Genomic DNA, 24003 nt, shown 5'->3' with positions numbered 1-24003 from the left:
TTATTTTTATTTTAAAACTTTTTTTTTTTTGGTTCTTTTGTTCGGAGCTGGGGACCGAACCCAGGGCCTTGCGCTTCCTAGGCAAGCGCTCTACCACTGAGCTAAATCCCCAACCCCTTAAAACTTTCCAATTAGCATGCACAGCATTAGGTTTCATTCTGGCATTTTCAAACAAACTTTGGTTTTGTTGACTCTCTTCCCTGTCCTTTCTCCCCAGCAACCTGAGCACACCCCTTGTACCTTCCATAGCCTCTGTCTACCCTCGTGTGTCTTAGTGCCCGTCTCCCTCATCTCCTCAGCACTCACCTGGCATCTCCTTTCTAGTTTCATGGCTTATGCTAGCACGCGCGCGCACACACACACACACACACACACACACACACACACACAAAGCTAGCATTTCTATATGTAAAAGGACATGCTATCTTTGCCCTTCTGAGTTGGATTTTCACGATACATTGCAGATATGGGACTAAAGAAATGGCTCAGTAGCTAAGACAACTTGCTCTTGCTGAAGACTGAGTTCTCAGCACACAATTATCTATACTCCAGGTCAAGGATCCAACACCCTCTTCTGACTTCCACAAGTGCCAGGCACACACATGGTACGCAGACATATTTGCAGGCAAAAACTCATACACATAAAATTTGAGAGCTTTACTTTTCATACCCCATTTTATCTCCACCCAGGAGTTAGACCACAAGTCACTCACTAAGGTACTCTGCGGCTGACCTTCCTGACTGAGGATGGAAAGCTGCAGCCTTGGTAAACACCTCAAAGTGACACCGCGGAGGCTAGAGAGAGCAGCCTTATGTCTGCCCTTTGTTCTCGGTGTAAAACTCTGAGGTGTGTGTTCACTCAGCAAAAAGCTCACTGCAAGTTTGCTCACATAAATTCAGTCACATATTGAATAAGAAGTTATAACAGAGAATGCCTACACGCATATACTACTAGCTCACAGGGTCGTGGAAGGTTTAAAACTGAGTCCTCCTTGTGTTTTGTATGGATAACCTAGTCAGTACCTTATCTCCTGGCTTTGCACCTCTGGTCCTGTGGAGTACACCTTCTTTATGACCATCGATGCTGATAATGGTTTTTGTAACCACTTAGAAGCCTGTTGTTGTCTCAGAAGCAATTAAGCTGTACTGTTATAAAATGAGCTCCAGTGTCTCTTCAGGTGTTGCCATTCTGAACAAACCGTGGTAACCCTAGCATGCTACGTGTTTCTGCAGAATAAATACTCTGTTTTTGCGTACTGAGTCTGGGGGCTTCCTTCAGTGAACTTCGGACCCTTACATATTAAGAAATGTTTAAATATTTTCTAGATCCATCCATTTCCTTTGAATTTCATTTTTATTTTTCACAGCTGAATAATATTTGATAATAAACATTCACTATCTATTCATCTGCTAGTGGGCACCCCACTGTCCTGCTACTGTGGCTAACAGATCAATGAACAAGGACGTGTGGGTGTCTCAGTGCTTGTTCCCAGGAGAGGAACATCTTGGTCATACAACAGTTCATTTTTAATAATGAGAAAATGTCTCTTTATTTCCATAATGGGGGGACTAGTTTTCACTCTCACCAGCAGCGAATGTGTGTCTTTCCACACATCCTCACCAGTATTTCTTGTCTATTTTCTTTTTTAACAGTCATTCCCTGGAGCTCGAGAGCTGGCTCAGCAGTCAGCAGAGCTGTTGCTCTTCAAGAGAACCAGAATGAAGTCGTAGCCAACTGTAACTCCAGTTCCTGTGCTCATGCTGCCCTCTCTGGCTTTGGGAGGCTCTCCTGCATGGTCTTGCATGTGCATGGTACACAGATACACATGCAGGCTCAACAGCTGTACACATAAAAATAAAAATCGCCTTTTTAAAAACTAAAAGTTTACTTATTTATTGAAGGAGGAGTATGCCACAGCAAGTGCGTGAACGGCAGAAGACAACTTTGACCACGCATTCTAGGGATCAAGCTCAGACTTTCAGGCTTGGCAGAAAGCTTCTCTACCCACTGAGCCAACTTCCCAGCCTGGTGTCTCTTTTCTTGACGATAGCTATTTGTCTGGAGAGAGATGAAATCTCAAAGTAAGCACTGAATTCTTTTTTACGTGTGTGTGTGGTATGCATTCATGTAAACATGCATGTTCTCATGTGTAAGCATACTGTGTATACATGCCTAACTGTTAGGCGCTGGTTCTAATGCTTTGAATTAATTCAGCCTCCAAAATCAGGAATCCACAGTCCAAACATGAAAGTCCCTGCCCCCAGTTGATTTTTGATTGATCAATAAAGAGCCAATGATTGGTGGCTGTGTTGGGTGGGGGGGCGGGTTGGAGGGGTGGAGGAGGGAGAAAGAAAGGAAGGAGGAGAATCACCATGACTCTAAGGAGAAGGATCAGATTTAGAGCTGCAGGAGAAAACTCATCCAAAACGTATGTGGACAGTGGCCCTGTGGGAGAGGCTGCCCAGAAGGCAACAGGGCAGCAAAGATAAAACATAGATTTGAGCCAGGAAGAACAGAAGGAAAAACATGCTAACCATGGGGAGGACTAGAACTGCCCAGCCTTTGAGCCAGTCAAGGCATATCAAAACAAGCGCACGCGCGTGCTCGCGTGCGTGCGCGCGAGTGCGTGCGTGCGTGCGTGCGTGCGTGCGTGTGTGTGTGTGTGTGTGTGTGTGTGTGCAGGTACAGCACGCATGCTCAAGATCTGCCAGTGTGTGTGTGTGTGTGTGTGTGTGTGTGTGTGTGCGCGCGTGTGTGTGCAGGTACAGCACGCATGCTCAAGATCTGCCAGGGTGTGTGTGTGTGTGTGTGTGTGTGTGTGTGTGTGTGTGTGCGCGTGTGTGCGTGCGTGTGTGTGTGTGCGCGCGCGTGTGTGTGCAGGTACAGCACGCATGCTCAAGATCTGCCAGGGTGTGTGTGTGTGTGTGTGTGTGTGTGTGTGTGTGTGTGTGTGCGCGTGTGTGCGTGCGTGTGTGTGTGTGCGCGCGCGTGTGTGTGCAGGTACAGCACGCATGCTCGCGGCTAATGACCAATTCACCTAACTTGGGCCAGATTCAGATAGAAAGTCAGGCAAATGCTGACGGACTCCATCAACAAACTGCAAACACATTTTATGTGCAACAGGATAACCAAAGGTCTCAAGATCTTCCCCCAGGATTTCTCAATCTGGAATCTAAAGAGGTTTCTCTGAAAGATCCTTTTTGTTTTGTTAATTAAAAAGCTTGTAAATGGGTTGGGGATTTAGCTCAGCGGTAGAGCGCTTGCCTAGCAAGCATAAGGCCCTGGGTTCAGTCCCCAGCTCCGGAAAAAAAGAAAAAGAAAATAAAACAAAACTTCCAAAATTTGAAAAGGCATTGGTCCGGAGCATTTCAAACAGAGGGAGAGCGTTGTAAGACTGTGCTAAGTAAATGGGAACGGTGGTGCTTCCTGCCTCTTGTTTAGTTATTTATTATGGCCCTGGTACTAACTTCTAACATCTGTAATTTACAAATACGCTGGCTAATGTGGCACTTTTGGGGATACGGTCTGCGGAGGACTCAGCAGGCCACTGTGGGCACAAAAGCTGAAGAGCCATGTCTCGGAGATCACGGCAGGAGTGTGACAAAGCACGCACTAAGCGAGTCGGCCTCTACCGCCCACACCAGTCCCCAGCATTTCGCCCACAGTGACTACCCCACTGTACGTCCGTGATGCCCCAAGTTTCCAATCTCCACACTGCCCCACCCACACCTGCCAGTCTCCAGTGCATAAGGACAGCCACCCTGGTTGTGAGTAATCTGTAGTTCTGGTTCTATCCCAAATGATTACCTCAACACCTATGAAGCTTGTCCTATATGAGACCTGTCCAACCAGGTCTTCTTCTGATTTTTAAATTAAGTTATATTTATACCTACAATTCCCCTCCATGACATATATTCAAACATATAATTCAACAGACACTTTAAGCTAATATGTGTGTGTGCACATGTGTGTGACACTACTCCGTAGCCAAAAATAACCTAGTTTAAAAATTAACCAATAGCATAAATTAAAATTTCTACAGATATAGAATTTGATTTATTGATTGATTACAAGTATTTAAATCACTCACTCGGACACTGCACACCACACTGTCACTTCACGCCTGTGTTAGAATTAGAAGCTATTACTAAAGACAGCAGAGTGAGGGTCACAAAAGAGTAAATGAGGGCTGGAGAGATGGCTCCGAGGTTAGGAGCACTGACTGCTGTTCCAGAGGTCCTGAGCTCAAATCTCAGCAACCACATGGTGGCTCACAACCATCTGTAATGGGATTGGATGCCCTCTTCTGGTGTGTCTGAAGACAGTGGCAGTGTAGTCATATAATACAAATAAATAAATCTTAAAAAAAAAAGGATGGGGGCTGGGGATTTAGCTCAGTGGTAGAGCGCTTACCTAGGAACGCAAGGCCCTGGGTTGGGTCCCAAGCTCCGAAAAAAAGAACCAAAAAAAAAAAAAAGGGGGGGGGGGGGTTGGGGATTTAGCTCAGTGGTAGAGCGCTTGCCTAGGAAGCGCAAGGCCCTGGGTTCGGTCCCCAGCTCCGGGAAAAAAAAAAAAAAAAAAGAGTAAAGAAGGCTAAACAGGCCTGGGGTAATGAAGGTATTACGTTCATGTGGCAGGGGCAGAAGGAAGACTGGGAGAAGAAATGAGACCAGCAGAGGGGACAGCCTGGGGAAAGGAGGTGGAGGAGGAGGAAGAACAATGTGATGATATGAGTGAGAACTACAGAAGAAAGCCATCCATTTGAGTGCCAGTTTATCTATTTTACACATACACGAATGTGTGGAGAGAGACAGTCTTGCACCACACCTCATGCTCCCCGCAGGTCCAGACTTCAAAGGGCTGGGGCCATCCCTGAAGACAGGCAAAGCTGGCACAGACCACAGCAGGCCTGGTGAGAGTCACACAGTGAGTGCACACCAGCAGCGGCCTCCTGATTTTAAAACCGTAATGTGGCTCTAGGATGATGCTTGAGGCGACCTCTCCCCACCCCAGGCTGGAGGCTCCTTAGTCAGAAGCAGCTCTTCCCTCCCTCCCTTCACCCAGTCCCAGGCCAGTGTTTGGAAGCTGCTCCCTGAAGTAAATCTTAGTAGGGCCAGCAGTATGGCTCAATGCATAAAGTTGCTCTTTGTCAAGCCTGACAACCTGAGCTCAAACCCCAGGTCCTACAAGAAGGGGAGAACCAGAGTTCAGACATTTGTCCTCTGATCTCCATGCATGCTGGGGCATGCACCATACATGCTCATGCACACAGGAACACACATGCGTTCACAATAAGGAGATGCAATGCTTAAAGGATGAATTCAATCGAGAATCTCTTCTGATGTCCACGCAATATTGCAGCCCTCTAATGCCTATGCCACACAGTGACTCATGCCCTTGACTTCCAAATTCATCCTTTTGGTCAGCTCTGTGGAAATGGTGCCCTGGACGATTTTCCCTTAACCAGCTGGTGTGAGTCTAAGCTTTGCTGGTAGAGGCCACTAGAAAGGCACTGCAGGAGAAAGGCTTGACCGGCTACCTCCAGGATGTTCATGTGGTGTCAACAGGCTTCATCAAGGCTCCTGTGATATATACAGTTTCCCCAAGAGCACAAGCAGATGCCTCTACTCGTCACCTACCACCAGCAGCATCTGCCGAATGGACGGACGGACGGACGGACGGACGGACGCTGAGGTGTGGACCCCAGCAGGTGACACTCTAACCAGCTCTAGCCACCAGCCCTGCCTGTGCTAGCATACACTGTTCTCCCCAGGGGGTGGAGAAGCTGCTGTGGACATGGAGGGAGATACTGTGCTGTGCTCATGTGTTCTTCAGAATTAATCTCTACTTCTCGCTTTCCAACCACTTCTGTACATCCCAACAAGTCCTTCAACTAGTTAACAGCCATGGTGAGCCCTCTGTACACCGAGGAGCAAGCACCCTTCCTCTACCATGGACCCTTCCCATTTCCTTTTTATAAACCTGCGACTGTCGGGGACAGCACGTGGCAGAGTGCCCTCAGAGTCAGATGAAGCTACAGGAAAATCGGGGGTAACACTAACATGTATAGCCAAGGGGAGGGCCTGCTCCTGCTGGCCGTGGTCTTAGGTCAGCCTAGTCAACACTTTAACTACAACACTAACTACACTTTAGAATGCTGTCATCTCTGCTACGCCAAATCTATTGTAAACTTCAGTCGGCACTTTGCAAGCACTCAAATGGCTGTAATAGAGAGGAGGGGAGGCCGTGACAATGACAGGTGACAGAGAGGAGAGACTGGACCCTTCCGCCTCGCCAGCAGGAATCTGAGTGTGTGGCTGCTTTGCAAGCAGTCCAACGGGCGCTTGGCACAGAAAACAGGGACCGTGTGACTCAACTAACCCGCTCTTTCTCTCTCCTTCCACTTCTGCAGGGCCCTGGGTCTCCGGGCTGGAGCAGCAAATGCCTCTACCTGCTGAACCATCTTCCCAGAGTTCTGATTTTTGCTTGAAAGCTCAAGTGTTAGCAAGTCACAGATAGAGTGTCATTTGTTTACTCCAAGTGAAGGTAGGCTTACTGCGTTCATGTCTGTGAAGACCTTTGCTGAGAAAGACACACACTGCCATCCAAATGGTGTTTCATGAAAAAGAGGCCAAGCCAAGCGCTCAGCTCTAATCTGAACTACTCTGCGTTGAGACGGCCATCAGCTATCAGTGTGTGCCTTCAGCATCATGGATACTACCCACCTGCCTTGAACCGGCCACGGCTCAGCAGGTAAAAGCACTTGCAGCCAAGCCTGACACCCTGGGGTCAGGTGCCAGGACCCACACGGGGGAAGGCGAGAACTGTCAGTCTCTGACCTCTGACCTCCACATGCAAACCACAGCACGCACGCGCACACACACAGACAATACCTTTTTTTTTTTTTAATGAGAACTTTGTAAAACTCATATCCGCCATCAGACCTCTACCCACACAACTTCCACTGATTTCTCACACAATCACGGTGTTAACAAGTGTCTTGGTGGGACTGGCCTGTAACCCTAGCAAGCAATGTAATGAAACTGTCCCAAATCAAAAATTACAAAAGAGCTCCAGCTAGCCCTGGCTTTAATCTCTAGTCCCAGGACCCAGAAACATGACTTTCTCTGGTGCAGCACAAAGAAATACACCACCATTTGAAAAAATGTGCCCAACTCATTGGACCAACGCTTAGTACCTGAGCAGTAAATTCTGCTGAGATTAGACACACACGTTACCCATCCCGAGTTCACACGACGTGCTAAGTATGAGTGAGTATGAAAGAAGGTCATCAGGTAGGATTTCCAGGTTCCATGCTGCAACTAACCTTTAAGAAGGCGCCACACTGGGTGGTGGTGGTGAAGACCTGCAATCCCAGTACTCAGGAGACAGAGGCAGGGGGATCCCCGTGAGTTCCAGGACAGCCAAGGCCACCCAGAGAAACTCTGTCTCAAGACGAACAAACAAGGCAGAAAGGGCACGGGTTGAGCCTGACGACATACTAGACAAAGGCAGCCACCATTGCTCCCTCCCCTCGCAGCCATGAGCTGTACCTGGCTGGGCCTCCTCCATGCATGCACTTCGACCATAGCAACATACTGCCACAGACTGAATGCAGTAGCAGAAATAGCCTAACTGTCTGTACCCTCTGACATTAGAGAGCCACAAGGCAGGGAGTCAGGGGCAGGGCTGAGGGAGAGAGGGAGGGAAGGAGAGGAGAGTTGAAAACAGGCATGGGACACTTAGAAAAAGGTGAAGCACTATCACCCTTCTCACTAGGTCCTACGGTGGTCTGCCTTGGTTTCCACTTAAAAATATGTTGTTTATATGGATAGGTAATGTGCTTATAAGCAAATTAACAGAAAATATTTAATTGTAACAAATTAAGTATGGCTATTCCATACTTTATAGATAAAGTACTTCAATGATTTCTAAGGATGTAGAGAGGCCAGAGATCAAGTCTTTTAATATCTGATTTAAGAACAGACTTTTAATATTGGCTGTGCAACTCTAATATAAAATCCCAATATCCCAAACCTTCTGGACACTAACATGACGCCCCAGACGCAAAGCCATGGTTGGCCTCACTTCAAATTCTGCAGCCCAAATGTAGGCACATTAAAAACTCTCATAAAATCACATTCTACCTACGTACACATGAAATATAAATGTCAGTTCTTTGTTCAGATTGGGTACAATCTTCAACATATCTCATTAGACATATGAAAATATTCCAAGACCTAAAACACCTTTGGGTCCAAGAACATCAGGTAATAGACTTGTTAGTTGTATCAAGTCCCTGCAAACCAAGAATAAGACTATGAAATTATTAATTGGGAAGAACCTATTTTCTTAGGAGAATTACATAAAAGCTGAAAATGAGCACAGTGTCAATCAAAACATCATTTTACGTAACATCAATAAAGACAAAACGGGCTAGAGAGGTGGCTCAGCGGTTAAGAGCACTGGCTGCTCTTCAGAGGACCTGAGTTCAATTCCCAGCACCCACAACTGTCTGTATCTCAAGTTCCAGGGTTTCTGACGCCCCCACAGACATACATGCAGTCAAAACACCAATGCCTACAAAATAAAAAATCTTTTAAAAATAAAAAACGGGAGGAGGGAACAAAAAAATAAATAAATAATAAAGACAAAATAATGTGTCGATAAAAGTTACTTTGTATTTTGATTCTAACTCCCACAGCAACATGTGACAGAGAAACAGTCAATAAGAACCTGGAAGATAGGTGAGTAAAGTCCCAGCCGCCACCAATAGGAGGGGATGAGCCAAGGTTCTGTCAAAGAGGACAGGCAAGGAAGGATATTCAGTTCTCCAGCAACATCCCAGGACAGCTCAGGGGGTACCTGTTCTATTTAAAACGTACATGTTTCCATGACAATAGTGAGGCTGCGCTCTCTCTGCTTCAAAGAAGAAATGGATCATAGGGAATTAATCTGTGCTAAGCTAAGGCTGCTCAAACAGTCTGCAGCTTCCCTTCGGCCATTCCACTGAGGGAAACCAAGCACCAAGAGCAAAGCCTACCGAGCACAGCCTGTGAGGCAGGCTCTGTGGACGTGACCCACACAGTGTTGACTTACTCTGTGAGATCACCCTGAGAGCGCAGACGCCAGCTTCTCCAGTTTTGGGAGGACAGAACTGAATCCAGAGAATAAACAACTTGCCCACAGCAAGCCAAGACACAAGTGCAGTCACTCTGGCTGTGCCCCAACTCCTCAGCCACTGCACCACAGTAGCCAAGCACTGTGGCTTACAGTGACAGAAGGTTTAACACACAGCACCCACCCTCAGCCCTCTCTGTGTTTACACCGCTGCTGAAGGTAAGAGCCTAAGGAGTGAGCAAGGGCCAGCGACTGACTGCTGGCTTCTACTATTTGAACTCAGTGCTGAAGGCCGACAAGCAGGGACAGACTCTGAAGGTGACTGCTGTGGAGGAAGCTAAAAAGGCAAAATCCAAACGGTAGGACACCACACAAAATAGTTCACGCCCTGCAGCTTTTATGTCCTCTAATGCAGGGTAAATCGCTACACAGCAATGCAGCCAGACTTTCCTAAAGAGAATGCTTCAAGTGGGGGAGGGGGGTTTGCAAGATGGTTCTGCAAGGGGCTCGTCACCATGACCACTATCCTTCCATCCCCTGCACCCACAAGGTCGAAAAGAGAACCAAAACTCACAAGGGCTCTGACCTACACACACAGAGACATAAACACACACACACACACACACACACACACACACACACACGTAAAAGAAATACGTGGTACCTTGATCCAAATAGATTGGGAAAGCTTTATTTAAAAAAAAAAAAAAAATGCTACCACGGGCCCAGAGAGATGGCTCAATGGTTAAGGGCTGTTCTTCCCGGAGAACCTGGGTGGGTCTGTCTGATTCTAAGCATCCACATGGTGGCTCACAACCATGAGTAAGTCCCGTTCCAGTGAATCTGACACATTCTATCTGACCACATACACATGCATACACATATAAAATACACTCATGCACGGATTAAATAAATCTTAAGAAATTAAAAAGACCACAAAAGGTTAAATTACATTAATGTATTCGACATTTTGTCATGTTGGTCAAACACATATGGTGCCTGTTTCAAAGTTCAACAGAGATCGCAATTTTAAACACTGATCCATCAATTCAAGGCAAAACTCTACGGCCATTCAAAATGAAGGTGTAAATTCAATGTAGAATGTGACTCAGGAGAACGGGAACCTAGGGGACTAAGGAATGGCCAAGTGCAGCCGGCCCGTTAGAGGGATCTGATTACAGATCTCCAGGACTTTGGTTTTGACATTTGGCCTATGTTTTAAAATCCGTACCATTCAAAGTGCCTTAAATAAATCATTTCTGCTCCGCCAACGAAACCAGAAACATTTCCAAAACACAATTACAAAAATAACTTCCTATCTCGGGGAAGCGAGGGAGAACTGTGAGAACAATTCAGAAGCTGGCTAAGGGAGAGCGAGCGCTCGGGAGGGCCATTCGTCTCTGAGGACTACAAACTGCCTGGCACTGATGGGCACCGTTACCATCGGAACACCTGGAGAGGCTCGCCACAGACAACCTGCCAAGCCAGCGGGATCGCCGTCGTTACCTCACACACCGTGCGAGCCCTGCATCCTCTGCGGACCAGCGTACACCGTCAACGTCCACCCTGACCACCCGGGGAGGTGTTGAAACTGCCGTCCAAGGCGCTAAACTGTCAGTGAGCAGCCGATCAAAGGGTCCCGGGGCGCCGCAGGGCGGAGGCCGGGGAGTGGCGGACAGCAGAGCGCGGCGGGGAGCGCACGGGGCGGCTACGGCCCTGGCTCGCTCGACTGCCCGCCTCCCGGCCTGGGAGCGCGCCTCGCCCCCGCCAGGTAAAGCTGAGGCGCCGCCGGGAGCCGGCGAGCGGGACGCGCGGGCGGCGGGGACGCTCACCGGCTCGGCTTGGGCGCTGCGCTCGGCCTCCGCGCCCGCGGCTCCCGGAGCGCACGGCGGTCCCTCGCCGCCCGCCGCCCGCCGCCCGCCGTCCGCCGCCCGCGGCCCGCCGTTTTCATACAAACCCGGGTGGCAGGAGAGGCGGAGGCGGCGAAGACGGCTGCGGAACCTGCCCGCATCCCAGGCAACGTCAGCGCGGAGCCCCGCCCAACTCAGGGCTCGGACCGCCGGCTTGCGTGCGCCCGCAGGGCGCGTGCGCGTGGGGGAGGGTAAGGGCGCTTCCAGGGAAAGGGCGGGACGTGAGGGAGGGCGCGGGGCGCGTGTCCCGGGTGCGTGCCCGCCGGCGGGGGTGGCACGCGTGGAGGGAAAACAAACTGCGCGTGCGCGAGGGCGGGTGAGTGCCTGGAGGCGGGGCGGAGCGGAGCAGGGCGGGGCAGGGCGGGGCAGGGGCGCGGCCGGGAAAGGACTCCGGCGTGGGCAACCGGCAGTGCGCACCCTTGGCTTTGGTTGCTTATAGGCCGCGGGCCAGTGTAAACGTGCTTGCCCGCTAGCGGATGGACATGTTCCTCAAATCGCCTTCTTTTTCCTTCCCAGCCAGAGGCGCAGCCAAGGCTGGGGTAGGGTTTTCTTAGCTCTCCAGATCCCATCAAACCCTGGGGACACGGTAAGGCTAGTCCTTCCAGACCCCAACTTGACCCAGTACTGGCTGGGAAGGCTGTGGCACATGGCCCATTTATCGAGGTAAATGAGATATCTGCTAACAAAATGCCATGCCCATTCATTTCGAAACAGTGTTTCCGATATGTAATATCGAAAACCTTGCTGCAAAGTTGCTTGCTAAAGGCCAAGACAAGTGGAGGAAATCATAGGGAGCATGTTTGTGTTTTGACTGTTTTTAAACACTCCGAGACACAATGTTAATAAAGACATCACTTGCCTTTTTTTTTTGGTTCTTTTTTTTGGAGTTGGGGACCGAACCCAGGGCCTTGCGCTTCCTAGGCAAGCGCTCTAACCACTGAGCTAAATCCCCAACCCCATCACTTGCCTTTTTAAGAACATTGACCATGCTTCCTGTTTATGATGGTTGGAAAGGGATGTAAAATTATCATAGTAGGATAGGGGGCTAAACTGAGCCCTGTGAGGTTTTTATTTTGTTCTTACGCTTTGTTCAAGCAAAAGTTAGCAGGTTTGTGAAGGTAATTCAGAATGTATTCAAGGTGTGAAACAGTGCTTCATGCAACTTGCTCTTGGCAGATGTCTTTACTAGGAGGAACAAGAGACTGCCATTTTATAAACGTTATTGGTTTTCCCCATACGAATAACACATATGCACATAATGATAGATTCCAGTATTTAAAGTATCTTTAAACCCCTCTCCACCACAAACTTGTCAATCTGAAAACATGATCATCTAAGGATATTTAATATTTCAAAATTCTTGGGACATTATTCAAAGAACGTTTCTAAATCGAGTTGCAATCTAGAATGACATATAGTTTGAATTCCTCTTTAGCAGAGTACTGCTAATGGTCAGAACAAAGGCTCAGAAGAATTGCCCATACAGCCAGATAAGCCACGGTGTCACATAATTTGCAAATGAATGGCTCATTTGACTATTACCAGAAACACATTCTCACCTGGTGAACTATGGGACCCTGCCCCTTTTCATACCCACGGGAGTTCCGGCCTCAACAACTACAACTTAAAGGCATGGAAGCAGGCGGGCTTGACAGAAAGTTTGAGCGTTCAGGAATTAGCTGGCTGCTTCTGACCACCACACTGCTCCAGCTCTTTTCATAACCCTCGGCACATTGTAAGGAGCAAGGATCCCCCAGGATCTCCCTCCATTGCCAAGGTCTTAGACATCTTCTCCCAGAGCAGCTCTTCTGAAGGCTCATCCCAATCTTCTGCTCCTCTCTTTCCCTTTTCCCCAAGGTCTAACTGAGAACAGTAGAGTTGAAATGATTGAAACCTCATTCACATGTGGCTAATGTGTTTCCTCTATCAACTCTATCATCTGTGACTTGTGCTCTAATTCTCTCAAAGACCACATAAACTTAGAAAGGGGGAAATCCTCTTGTGTGACATAAACTCTAAGGTAACATGTAAATTAAATATAAATAACCAGAGGGAGGCATGGCTCAGAGGTAGGGTACATGCTTTGCATGGCCGAAACCCTAGTTCAATACCAACCACCACAAAGAAATAATAACTTGTAGAAGAGAATCATCAAATGTAAGTCAGTCTAAATCTATGACAATAATCACTTAACTGGCACACCTCAGAACAGTCAGGCACTCATGGGTTCCCCATACAACTTCACCTATTTCAGCTTTAATGCTGTAAGGCGTGGCTCCATCTCTCTTGACTTCTTTACCTCGAAACCTTTAATAACAAGGATTACAAAAAGCGGCAAATTTAATAATGAAACTGCAGTTGAAAGATCTAGAACCACCATGGGCCTCTCCAAAAGTATAATTTCTACGTGAAGCGTAAATGTTGAGAGAGCAATTCGGTCCTGGCATTTCCGAAACCTGGTGGGGCCTCCAGAGTTGCAAGATTGTTCTATTTCTTCATCATATTCAGCAATCAACCATTTCCTGAACACCTATATGGGTCAGAGGCAATCATCTGGAGATCCTTGGGGAAATAAAGCAAATCATTACACTGGACAAAATATCTAACAGCGGCCCTGTGTCAGTCTGAGGAGTTTACTACACATAGGCCATGGAGCAAAAATTCAGGATGGATAACTTGAGCTGAACCTAAATGAATGCGGCCAAGCTGGGAAATAGAAGAAATAACCCTGTGCGTCACACAGTAGAATAGATTTAGTTGCAAAAGGTTGTACTATGGTTTTCATCTGGTAGCTGCAAATGGATGGCATGGTATTCAGAGCCAGAAAACTTGTTTTATATATATATATATGTATATGTGTATGAATGTATGTGTATATATATGTATATGTGTATGAATGTATGTGTATATATGTATATGTGTATATGTGTGTATGTGTATAAGTTTGATGTATGTACAAATATGTCTATATGCCATGTATATGTATGTATATGTGTATGTGTGTGTGTAAAAGTTTATGGTGTATGTATAAATATGTCTATATGTCTATGTATATGTATATGTGTGTAAAAGTTTATGATGTATGTATAAATATGTCTATATGTCTATGTATATGTATGTATATGTGTATATATTATATATATATGTTGTGTGTATGAATGTATGTGTATATATACATGTATATGTGTATATGTGTGTATGTGTATAAGTTTGATGTATGTATAAATATGTCTATATGTATATGTATATGTATGTATATTTGTATATGTGTGTATAAGTTTATGATGTATGTATAAATATGTCTATATGTATATGTATGTATATGTGTGTATATGTGTGTGTGTGTGTGTGTGTGTGTGTGTGTGTATCTCCCTGGCTGTTCTAGAACTAGTTCTGTACACCAGGCTGGTCTTAAACTCACAGAGATGCACCTCTATCTGTCTCCTGATTGCTGGGATTAAAGGCACGGGCCCCCATCACCTGGCAACAACTCATATCTTAAACTTGCATACTTTGGGTCCGAGGATATAACTGGGACTGAGATCATTATAAGAATTCTTTCGGGGGCTGGAGAGATGGCTCAGTGGTTAAGAGCATTGACTGCTCTTCCAGAGGTCCTGAGTTCAAATCCCAGCAACCACATGGTGGCTCATAACCATCTGTAATGAGATCTGATGCCCTCTTCTGGTATCTGAAGACAGCTACAGTGTACTTCTATATAATAAATATAATAAATAAATCTTTAAAAAAAAAAAGAATTCTTTCTTTCAGGTGCCAGCTTACTCAGTGGTAAGGGCACTGAACACTAAGCTTGGGGATCTAAATCCAGTCTTTTCCACCCATGTGATGGGAGGAGAGAGTCAAAGCAAGCTGTCCTCTGATTTCCTCATGTGCCCTGTGGGAAAGGTGCTGGGCCGGGTGGCTGTATCATGCTATAAAAAGTGTTTAGAGGGCTGGAGAGATGGCTCAGCGGATAAGAGCACTGACTGCTCTTCCAGAGGTCCTGAGTTCAATTCCCAGCAACCACATGGTGGCTCACAACCATCTGTAATGGGATCTGATGCCTTCTTTTGGTGTGTATGAGCAGCTACAGTGTACTTGCATATAGAAAGTATTTAGAGAACCCAACACTATTGAAATATATGTGTATTAGAAATCTGTGGAGTGTACTATTTTACTTTCTAAGAAAAATACCAATGTATTGTCTACAATTTGCTAGGGTCAGAATGGGTAAATGCTATCACTCTTTTCACTCTGTATTTCTTTACTGTGTAAAGTTACTGTGCATGTAACCATAAAAAGTAAATTAAATTGAAAACAAAAACTGCAGAGGATTTTCCTCCAAATTACATGACCATCAAGGTTCACAAGTTCTAGATTCTCTTTATGAGATCTGTGACAAGGTCCATGAGTTCTAGACTCTCCTCTTTATGTTCACCGAGATGAGTGACCTTCGACCTCTGTACTTGCCCATCTGCTGCCCCTATAGTGTCTTTCCATTCCTTTTGTTGTTTTGAGACAGGGTCTCAGTGAGTAGCCCATTCTGACCTAGAACTCACTCGTTAGACCAGGCTGGCCTTGAACTAACGTACAGAGGTATACCTGTGACCTGGGATTGATGGTTGCAGCACCATGGCCACCCCTCTCTTCCTGTGCAGTTCACAGAAAGGAGCTTACACAAGATTACCCTCCAGAGTGAGCTTTACAAGGAGAGAGCAACCACGCACAGCAGCGTAAGGGTCTGAAGGGGAAAACAGAACAAGAGGTTCTAGGTCTTACAGGTTTTTAGGGGGAGACAAATTCCACACTGGGTGGTCTAGCCTGGCTTCATCCAAGGACACAGAGGTAAGCACTAGACTTGCCTGTCTGCTGCCTTTGGGAGGGCCTATAAGGCCACTGCAAGTGTTCTTATCCAGTCTACCACAGAGGGAAGGACTGAGATGGAAAGCAACGTAATTTCTGAGACAGCAAAGCAGCTAGAAGGCCTACAAGACAGTTGTAATCAGAAGAATCAAGAACATAAACTGGGTGTGGTGGCTCACTCCTTCCATCTCGGTAGTCAAGGGACAGAGGCTGGAAGACCTCACTGAGTTCAGGGTCAGTCTGGTCTTCAAAGAGAGCTTTAAACCAGCTCCCCTCCCCACCCAAAAGAAACATGCAAAGGTATGAGTGTAACCTGTGACCTCTGTATTTGCACATCCAACTTACAGATAGTATAAGTACATAGTCACGATATTTTGTTATATAAATGAAGTTATCATTATGCTATATTTGTAAAAATCTGTCTTAATCTGTTAAAGACTTGGAAGAATGTGCATTAGAAGTTTTAGCAATAGATGTCACTTAATATCATTATACATCATTTAAAACATCTTTATTCTCAATGTTTATTATGTTTTCTGCAAAATGCATACAGTATTTAAACAAGAAAAATCATTTTTTTTCTTTTCTTTTTTTTCGGAGCTGGGGACCGAACCCAGGGCCTTGTGCTTGCTAGGCAAGTGCTCTACCACTGAGCCAAATCCCAACCCCAAATTCATTGTTTAATGTACCACCGATAACGTTGACAGAGGTTGAGTGGATTAACAAGTATAGTATATGCAAAAGCAAAAAGATAAATCATGAAGCATTTGCAAATGTACATCCTGCTTGTGGCTTTAAGACAGACACATCATCAAGGCAGCAAAAGGCCAAACTGCCCTAAGACAGACACTGGAAAGTTCCATCTACTCAGTGGCCTCTTCTGGCACAATCTTACATCACAACCTATGCAGAGAATTAGATTTTTCAAATCCTGAAGAAAGGGCATTTTAAATTGGCATAGTCAGCTTCAGAATTTTAATGAGGCCAATTGTCAAAGGTTTGCTTTGGTTTGATATTAAAACAGGGTCCTCTGTAGCCTCAGAGAGGATGCAGACTAAGTAGCCAAGGTTGACCTCAGATTTCCAGTCCTCTTGCCCTCCGCCCCCTCTGAATGCTGGAACTGCAGGTGTAAAGTCCCATGCTCACGTGGTGCTGGCCAGCAAACCCAGATCTCCCTGCATGCTAGAGAAACACTTCACCACATCATCTACAGACGCAGCCAAATTTCCTTTCAAGGACATGCCCATCCTCTGAGAGTCCAACCCTATGTTGATTTTCCTCGTGACAGCGGGATATTTCAGCTCGGTGATTACTCAGGTCACCCAGAGAGCTTATTTGATCCAAAGCTGCTGTATCAGTCACCAGGCCTGAGTCAGAGCTTGGACAGGGCACAGCTGTAGCTCCCTGAACGGCAAATACCTTGCCATAGCGGTTGCTGGGGAAATATGTCGGAAACCTGTCTTCAGAGCTTGCTGGGAATCTGCTGGGTGGGGTGCTGGGGAACGCTGTGGATAGTGAGGATAGAGGACATTTCACTGGAGACACTTCACTGCGAAACCGCCTGAAGGGGAGCTGGCCAGGGCCACTGTGTGCAGTATAGACAAGTGTGGCCGAAGCTGCCCATGCAGATAGATTAGGGTCTCGGCAGCTGCACTGAACAAAGTGAGCCTTAGTAACCGCAGATCCGAATTATTGAATTCATGCATGCCTCCCGTCTTGACCACGGAAGCCACATTTTGTGTGGACAGGAACAGTGAGACTTGCATGGTCCTGGCTAGACAAAGAGACTGCTGATCTCTATGGTGACCAAGCTGGCCAGTACCTGCCTCCCTGCAGTGGGAGCCCTCCCATGACTTTTCTGTGCAGTGTGGCTATCGGTATCCACTCGAGAGAAACCCATCCACCCACACCCGCCTTCCCTAACGTCCCGGCCACAGACTGTCTTACTCCCTCCATGCCTCTGACCCTTCAGGCCAAACAATTTGTAACCGTGAGTGGAGTGGCTTTGAGCCGTCCTTCTGGCCACCTCTAACACTAGACAAACATGCCTTCACTGTGCACTGCTGGGAGGGTTTCCCTTCACTGTCATCCTCCAGGGGCCACAGAACTGCCCCCATCCCAAGCGCTGCTGTCTACTCATGAGCAGCTACAGCAACTGTATGCACCGGCTTCTAAGACGGCTGTTTCTCTTTCTCAGACAGTGTATTTAAACGCACTGGTCTCTAAAATAACCAGGTATTGTCTAAAATGTCCTTCTGTGAGAATCTTCTCTTCCCCAAACAACTCTAGACTTGTGGTTCCTGAAACTCCGGGCCAACAGCAAGTTCCACTGCCTTAACTTCTGAACACCGGTAAAATACTTCCACAACTCCTGGGACGTTGTTTGGAATTCAGAATGACTCATTTACACACTGACTCTCTACAAGAAATGCATTCAAGAACATATGATGTCGCTCGCGGTAAGATTGTTGCTCCTTTTGGTTTTCCCTACAGAGTTCCTAACTTTTCCGGTCTCTCAGACGCTGTGTCTTTTTGTGTGCTAATGATATGGCACGTGACTGGGGCTCCTGGATACCCTTTAAAGGAAGCCTGGTTGTCGCAGGACCAACGAGACAAAGGGTTGGAACATTTCCACCCTCACACACGGAGAGCTGAGTGGGACTGCAGGTGGAGTTGGTCATCAGTGGTCAATGTAAGGAAAAATGAAGGGTCCATCCAAGAGCACAAAACCCTCAAAGGATAGGGTTCAAAGGGTCACTCGCTGACTTGCTGAACGTGGGGAAGTGTAAGACACTGTAGCCCCAGGAAGCACAGAAGCCGCCCACTTGCCCCACCATCTTTTTCATGGTGCTGCTCCTGGATTCTCGTACACGAGTAATAATATATTATATTATTATATTACGGGTATTATAGATCGGATCTGGGATGTCTTCCAGAGACTCGTAAGTTGCAGTCTTTCACCAGTTAGTGACACTGTTAGGGGCTGGGGTAACTTTCTCTGCAGAAAGTACTTCAGCAGGTCACTACAAACATCTTCTGAATAGTAGCACTCTGTACCTGCCTTGATGACACACCTAGGTCACCCTTGTAGAGTTTTCCTGAAGCCACAATAACCATGGGTCTTCAGCACCTCCCGACTGGTCCTCTGAAACAGATGAGCTAGCTGTCCCTGGCTATGCTTAGAGCGGCCACAGCCCAGAAGTCCAGCACTTTCTGACAGCAGGGACCCGATGCAGACATTCCTGTGAGCGGTGGTGAGCTCGTCACTTACCACCTTTCTCCCGTGGCGAGTCAGCGTTCTTGGAAGCCACACGGAGTTTGTGAATAATGCTGTGTCAAGTGGTCCTGGAGGAATTAGACTCAGATGACCAGTTCTACTTCCCACAATAAAGTACCCAGACCAGACAAGACCAGTTACAGTCTAATACAGAGGATGAGTACTGTAGAGCCTGTCTGTCTGTCTGTCTGTCTGTCTGTCTGTCTGTCTGTCTCCTAGGCTATGCTAGCATCAGCAGACAATTACTGTCTAATACAGAGGGATGGGCACTATAGAGCATGTCTGTCTGTCTGTCTGTCTCCTAGGCTAGGCTAGCGTCAGCTGTTGGATTAAAACTTAAGGCAATAGGTCTGAGTGCAAAGCTCTCTGCTGAGTGCAAAGCTGATAAGCACAACGAGGGGATAAGGAAAGTGAAAAGAGATTTAGTCCTCAGAGCAAGAAGAGTGGTGGAGGTCATTTTCAAGGCAGGTCTCTCTTCAGACAAAGAAAGCAATTGCATCTTACCAGAGAAATTATGCACATAACGCACATTTATAGAGAAAGACTTGCCAGCCTGTGTAGAGACAGGGATATATTTTTGCACGTAGAGGATTCAAGAGCATCTTTCATATTTTGCATGTGCAAAAATAGTGGATGATGTACACACACACACACACACACACACCCTTCACCTTCCAGCAACACAGAGGCATGTTGCAAATATGGTAACAATTTCATTATCTTTTTATAGTAACAAGACAAACAAATCATAAAGTGAAGCATTTTTTTTTTAAATCCATCAGTTGGGGTCTGGAAAGATGACTTAGTAGTCATTTGGTACTACATTTCTAGTGGAAATCTTATGCCCCCTGCTGGCCTCTATAGGTACTGCACACATGTGGTGTTCTTACATACAGACAAAACATCAGTCTACATAAAATAATTTCTAAAATGTATTATTAAAAGACATCTGCATTGCAGCAAACACAGCCAGACACCTAAAATTCTCAGCCTGGAAGCCCCTCATTTGAGCTAACTTACAACTGGTCACATGAATTTATGGGTGTTGAGTCTTTAAGCTATAGGAGATATGTCTTGGCTAGAAATACAATTTTGTAATAAAGTTAATGAAAAGGAAATAGGTCACAAAAGAGTTGACTCACACAGAATAGCTCGGAGCTTGGATAAATGCCACAGGAACACTCTGGACTTGAGTAAATCAAAGGCCACAGGAACAGAGGAGAGACAGCAGAAGACAGATTTTAAGTCTGTGACGTTTCTTTTGTGCCTAGGATCAGAGCCATCTGACGGCAGGATTTGGAGGACACCTCTGAAAGGGCCCCAGGTACTGCGTCTCCAAAGAAGAGAGTAGAGACATAGTTTCAGCAGAAACAGAAGGTTGATACACTTTCAAGGCAGAGGAAGTGGACCAGAACCAATGGAGACCTAGAGTCATTCAGCCCTGCCGTGGGGAGAATGAATGGGGTCTTTCATGTCTAAGGCACGGGCTTCGGGGCTCATGCTCATAGCACAAGATGTTCCTTGCGTGCTTTCTACTGTCACGTGTAATTCTAGATACAGTTTCCATGTGGTTACATCTCATTTGCACGGTGAGTCGTCACCCAGGGCAGTGAAGAGGTCTGGCGGTATAAGGTATAATGAGCCAAAGACGCCTTTCAGACACTGGAACCCTCTGCACCTGCAGCACTGGCTGGCGCTGGCTGGCCGTGCAGGGGGCTTAGCCTTTCTCTTGACCAAGTGTTTTATATGCGAATTTGTTATAAGGCTTTCTATATGTCTCTACCCCTAGTCTCCCTCCTACACTCTAGCACATTCGTGATTCCTGAAATGAAAGGGTCACTCTTCTCATGAATGTGCATGACGGTCTGTTGGGTTTGAGGCAAGAACTGAGGTTTCTGAGGACAGCATGGAGGTGACTCAGCCTGGTCCTGAGACCTTTTCTCTGTGAAACAGCAGGTAGTGGGTAGTCCCGATCAGTCTGTAATAGGATAAGCTGTCACTGTCAGTACAATAAAAAAAGACAGACAGATGGACAGACAGACTGGCAGACTGAGGGACAGACAGGTTCGGGAACCCATTTAGAGTATCCCAAATTCTATGTTCCAGTGAGGGAGATTCCATGAAGCTTTTATGGAAACAGAACACACACCACAGATGAGGACACTTTTCACACGTGCTGGTAGAAACGTTTGGAGATGGTTAGAGTGAAGCGGGGAATGGCAGATGTAGGCCTCACATGCTGTCTAATGACGCCCTTCACTTTGGATTTGGTGGAAGCTAGGGTCTACTAAGCTAAACAGGTTTCAGAAACCTGTGCCTAGAGGTGCACACCTTTAAACCCAGCACTTAGGGTGCAGAGGCAGGAGGATCTCTGTGAATTCCAGGCCAGCTTCACCTATATACAGAATTCTAGGGCAGCCAGAGCTACAAGGGGAGACCCTGCCTTAAAAAGAGGGGTGGAGGAAGGGAAAGACAGACCGCAGACAGACAGACGACAGATGGAGAAGGGATTTACCTGAGTCACAGGGATGTTAGATCAGATAGACACAGAGGTGGGAGAGGAATCGCTAATAAGGCTAAACCCAGTCCAAGGTAAACTGTAATGTGCCTCTGACCCTGCAACCTTTCAACCTCTCCACAGTCACTGAAATTCCAAGCCTTTAACCAGCCTTGTAGGTTGAGCGGGAGGCATGGCTTTCCTCCGGGAACTTCCATTCACTTCCCTGAATGGGTTGAAGGAGAGGAGAGGATCACAGTTGAGGGGAAGAGAAATCTGAGCTCAGCCAAGCATCCCAAAATAGCTGAAGAGCCGAATTATAACTGTGCAGATTGATCCTTCCAGTCAGCCCTTCCTAAGCTCCTTTGCTGGCAGGAAGGGTCTAATTCAATTAGGAAAGGCTTGGAGGGAAAAGGCTCCCACAGTCTCCAGCCCGGCTGGGCGCCCTTGGTGCTCACCAGGTTATTTTGAGTCATCCCTCACTGGTGCACAGGAGCCTATCCTGAGCATGCTCAGTAGCACTCAGTGGGACACTCTGCCCTACACTACCTACCCAGCTCTATTCCTGCCCTGCATTCGCCCTTCAGTGTCTCTATTCACACGTTGAAAAATGCTTATTTTTATGTGTATGATGTACAGAAATGCTGTGTGTATGTGTGTGTGTGTGTGTGTGTGTGTGTGTGTGTGTGTGTGTGTGTGTGTGTACATACCACATGGGTGCATGGTACCTGCAGAAGAGGGCATCAGATCTCCTAGAATAGAATTATAGGTGTTTTTAACCATGTACGTGTTAAGAACTGAGCTGAATTCCTCTGCAAGAGAAGAGAATGCTCTGAACTACTGAACCATCTCTTTACTACCATACATTTTTCTTTTTTCTTTTCTTTTTTTCTTACTTTTTTTTTAAGCTAGAAAACTTACATCTGTGTTGAGTAAGATTCAATAAGATCAAATGAGGAGTTAGAATTAGAATTATATGGTTGGGTCTGGAGAGATGGCTCAGTGGTTAAGAGTACTGACTCCTCTTCCAGGGGTCCTGAGTTCAAGTCCCTGGTGGCTCACAATCATCTGTAATGGGATGTCATGCCCTCTTTTGGTGTGTCTGAAGAGATTGACAGTATACTTAAATACATAATCTAAATAAACCCTTTTTTTAAAAAAGAATTCTATGGTTATATTTCATCAGAAAAACAAAAGTAAGACATGCATCCGTCTTGTTTCTTCGTGTTAGAACAGAAGAAAACTGGCCCTGATGTCCACGCTCAAAGTGCAAGCCAGAGTGAACAGAGGTCACTGGGGAAGAATTGTCATCAGCAGTGTCCCTCAGCTATGGTCCCGGCATACCACGCTACTGACCAAAAAGGCATGATATGTACACTGGTGCAACAGTGTCCCCTCTGTGATGGGAATAACCAATGACTCTGGCTGAATTTTAGGCTCAGTCCTCACTAGACAGTCACATCTGGTACTGTAAGCCTGGTCCAGAGCCATGGGACATCATAGGTCCTGGTAGGGGAGCTGTCACTGCTATTATGCTAAGTGCACATAGTGTATCTCTCACATTGACTTGTAAATCATTCTGGTTATTTATAGCGCCATCAGCTTTGGTCAGAGAAGCTTCTGGGTACCGATAAGTGCAGAGACCCAGTCCGAATGTGTCAGCCTGATGAGAATACTCAGTCTGAATGTGTCAGCAGGACGAGAACAACTGACTACTGATTGCTCATCCATAAATGGGGTGTCTGCACCCCCAAGGTTCAGGGAACATCATAAAAGAAGGGAGGAGAGAATGAATATTAGCTGGAGGTCACGGTGGAGTGTTGTGGAACTCTGTCTTCCAGACATGACATGGCCATTGTACCCTTGAATGTGCACCAGCTATGATTTCCTGCACATGACTTACACACAAGGGTGGAACTGCTAGCATCCTGTCATGGAGATGGGGGGAGCTATAGCTGGGGCAGGGACAGTGACCACTGGTAAGGCGCCCACGCTCCTGTAAACGATGCCTTACTCATGCTCCTGTAGGCAATCTTATTGAAACATGCACACACATGCACGCACACATGCACAGGCACACACACACAGAGTAGAGGTAGAAAGGGGACTAATTGGAAGAGAGGGAATCATCGGAGTGGAAGGAAGACAAAGTGAGGTGCGTATGAACAATACACTGTATGTTCATACAATCAACATATACAAAGAAGAGTATAAGTAGACTGACAGGTATGGTCCTACGGTGTAACTCACCATAGATGAGTGGATGTTCTTTTCTTTTTCTCCTCTTGGTATTACAGACAGGGTTTCTGTGTATCTCTGGCCCACCTGGAACTCA

At 46.6% G+C, this 24003-nt stretch overlaps 1 protein-coding gene and 1 long non-coding RNA gene across 52 annotated transcripts in view; one reads left to right on the top strand and one right to left on the bottom strand.

Annotated features, from left to right (window-relative positions):
• Agtpbp1 (ATP/GTP binding carboxypeptidase 1) overlaps nt 1–11221 on the bottom strand; it is a 117831-nt gene extending 106610 nt beyond the window's left edge. For 25 of the 50 annotated variants that reach the window (XR_015640653.1, XR_015640654.1, XR_015640655.1 and 22 more), the window contains exon 1: nt 11079–11158. The gene's annotated coding sequence lies outside the window, so the exon portion shown is untranslated. 50 annotated transcript variants of the gene reach the window in all.
• A 9-nt stretch (nt 11222–11230) lies between these two features.
• Nucleotides 11231–22832, top strand: LOC120097931 (serine/arginine repetitive matrix protein 3-like). Of its 2 annotated transcripts, none has more exons than XR_015641417.1 (3): nt 11231–11347; nt 18184–18353; nt 20443–22832. It is a non-coding gene; the product is annotated as a serine/arginine repetitive matrix protein 3-like (long non-coding RNA). The 2 variants fall into 2 exon arrangements; XR_015641418.1 differs by lacking the exon at nt 11231–11347 and adding an exon at nt 17215–17381.
• Nucleotides 22833–24003: the final 1171 nt, after the last annotated feature.

This window comes from Rattus norvegicus, chromosome 17, assembly GCF_021556685.1.
Source record: "Rattus norvegicus strain SHRSP/BbbUtx chromosome 17, alternate assembly SHRSP_T2T, whole genome shotgun sequence".
Taxonomy (NCBI): domain Eukaryota; kingdom Metazoa; phylum Chordata; class Mammalia; order Rodentia; family Muridae; genus Rattus; species Rattus norvegicus.
This window is presented reverse-complemented; position numbering and strand designations above follow the sequence as displayed.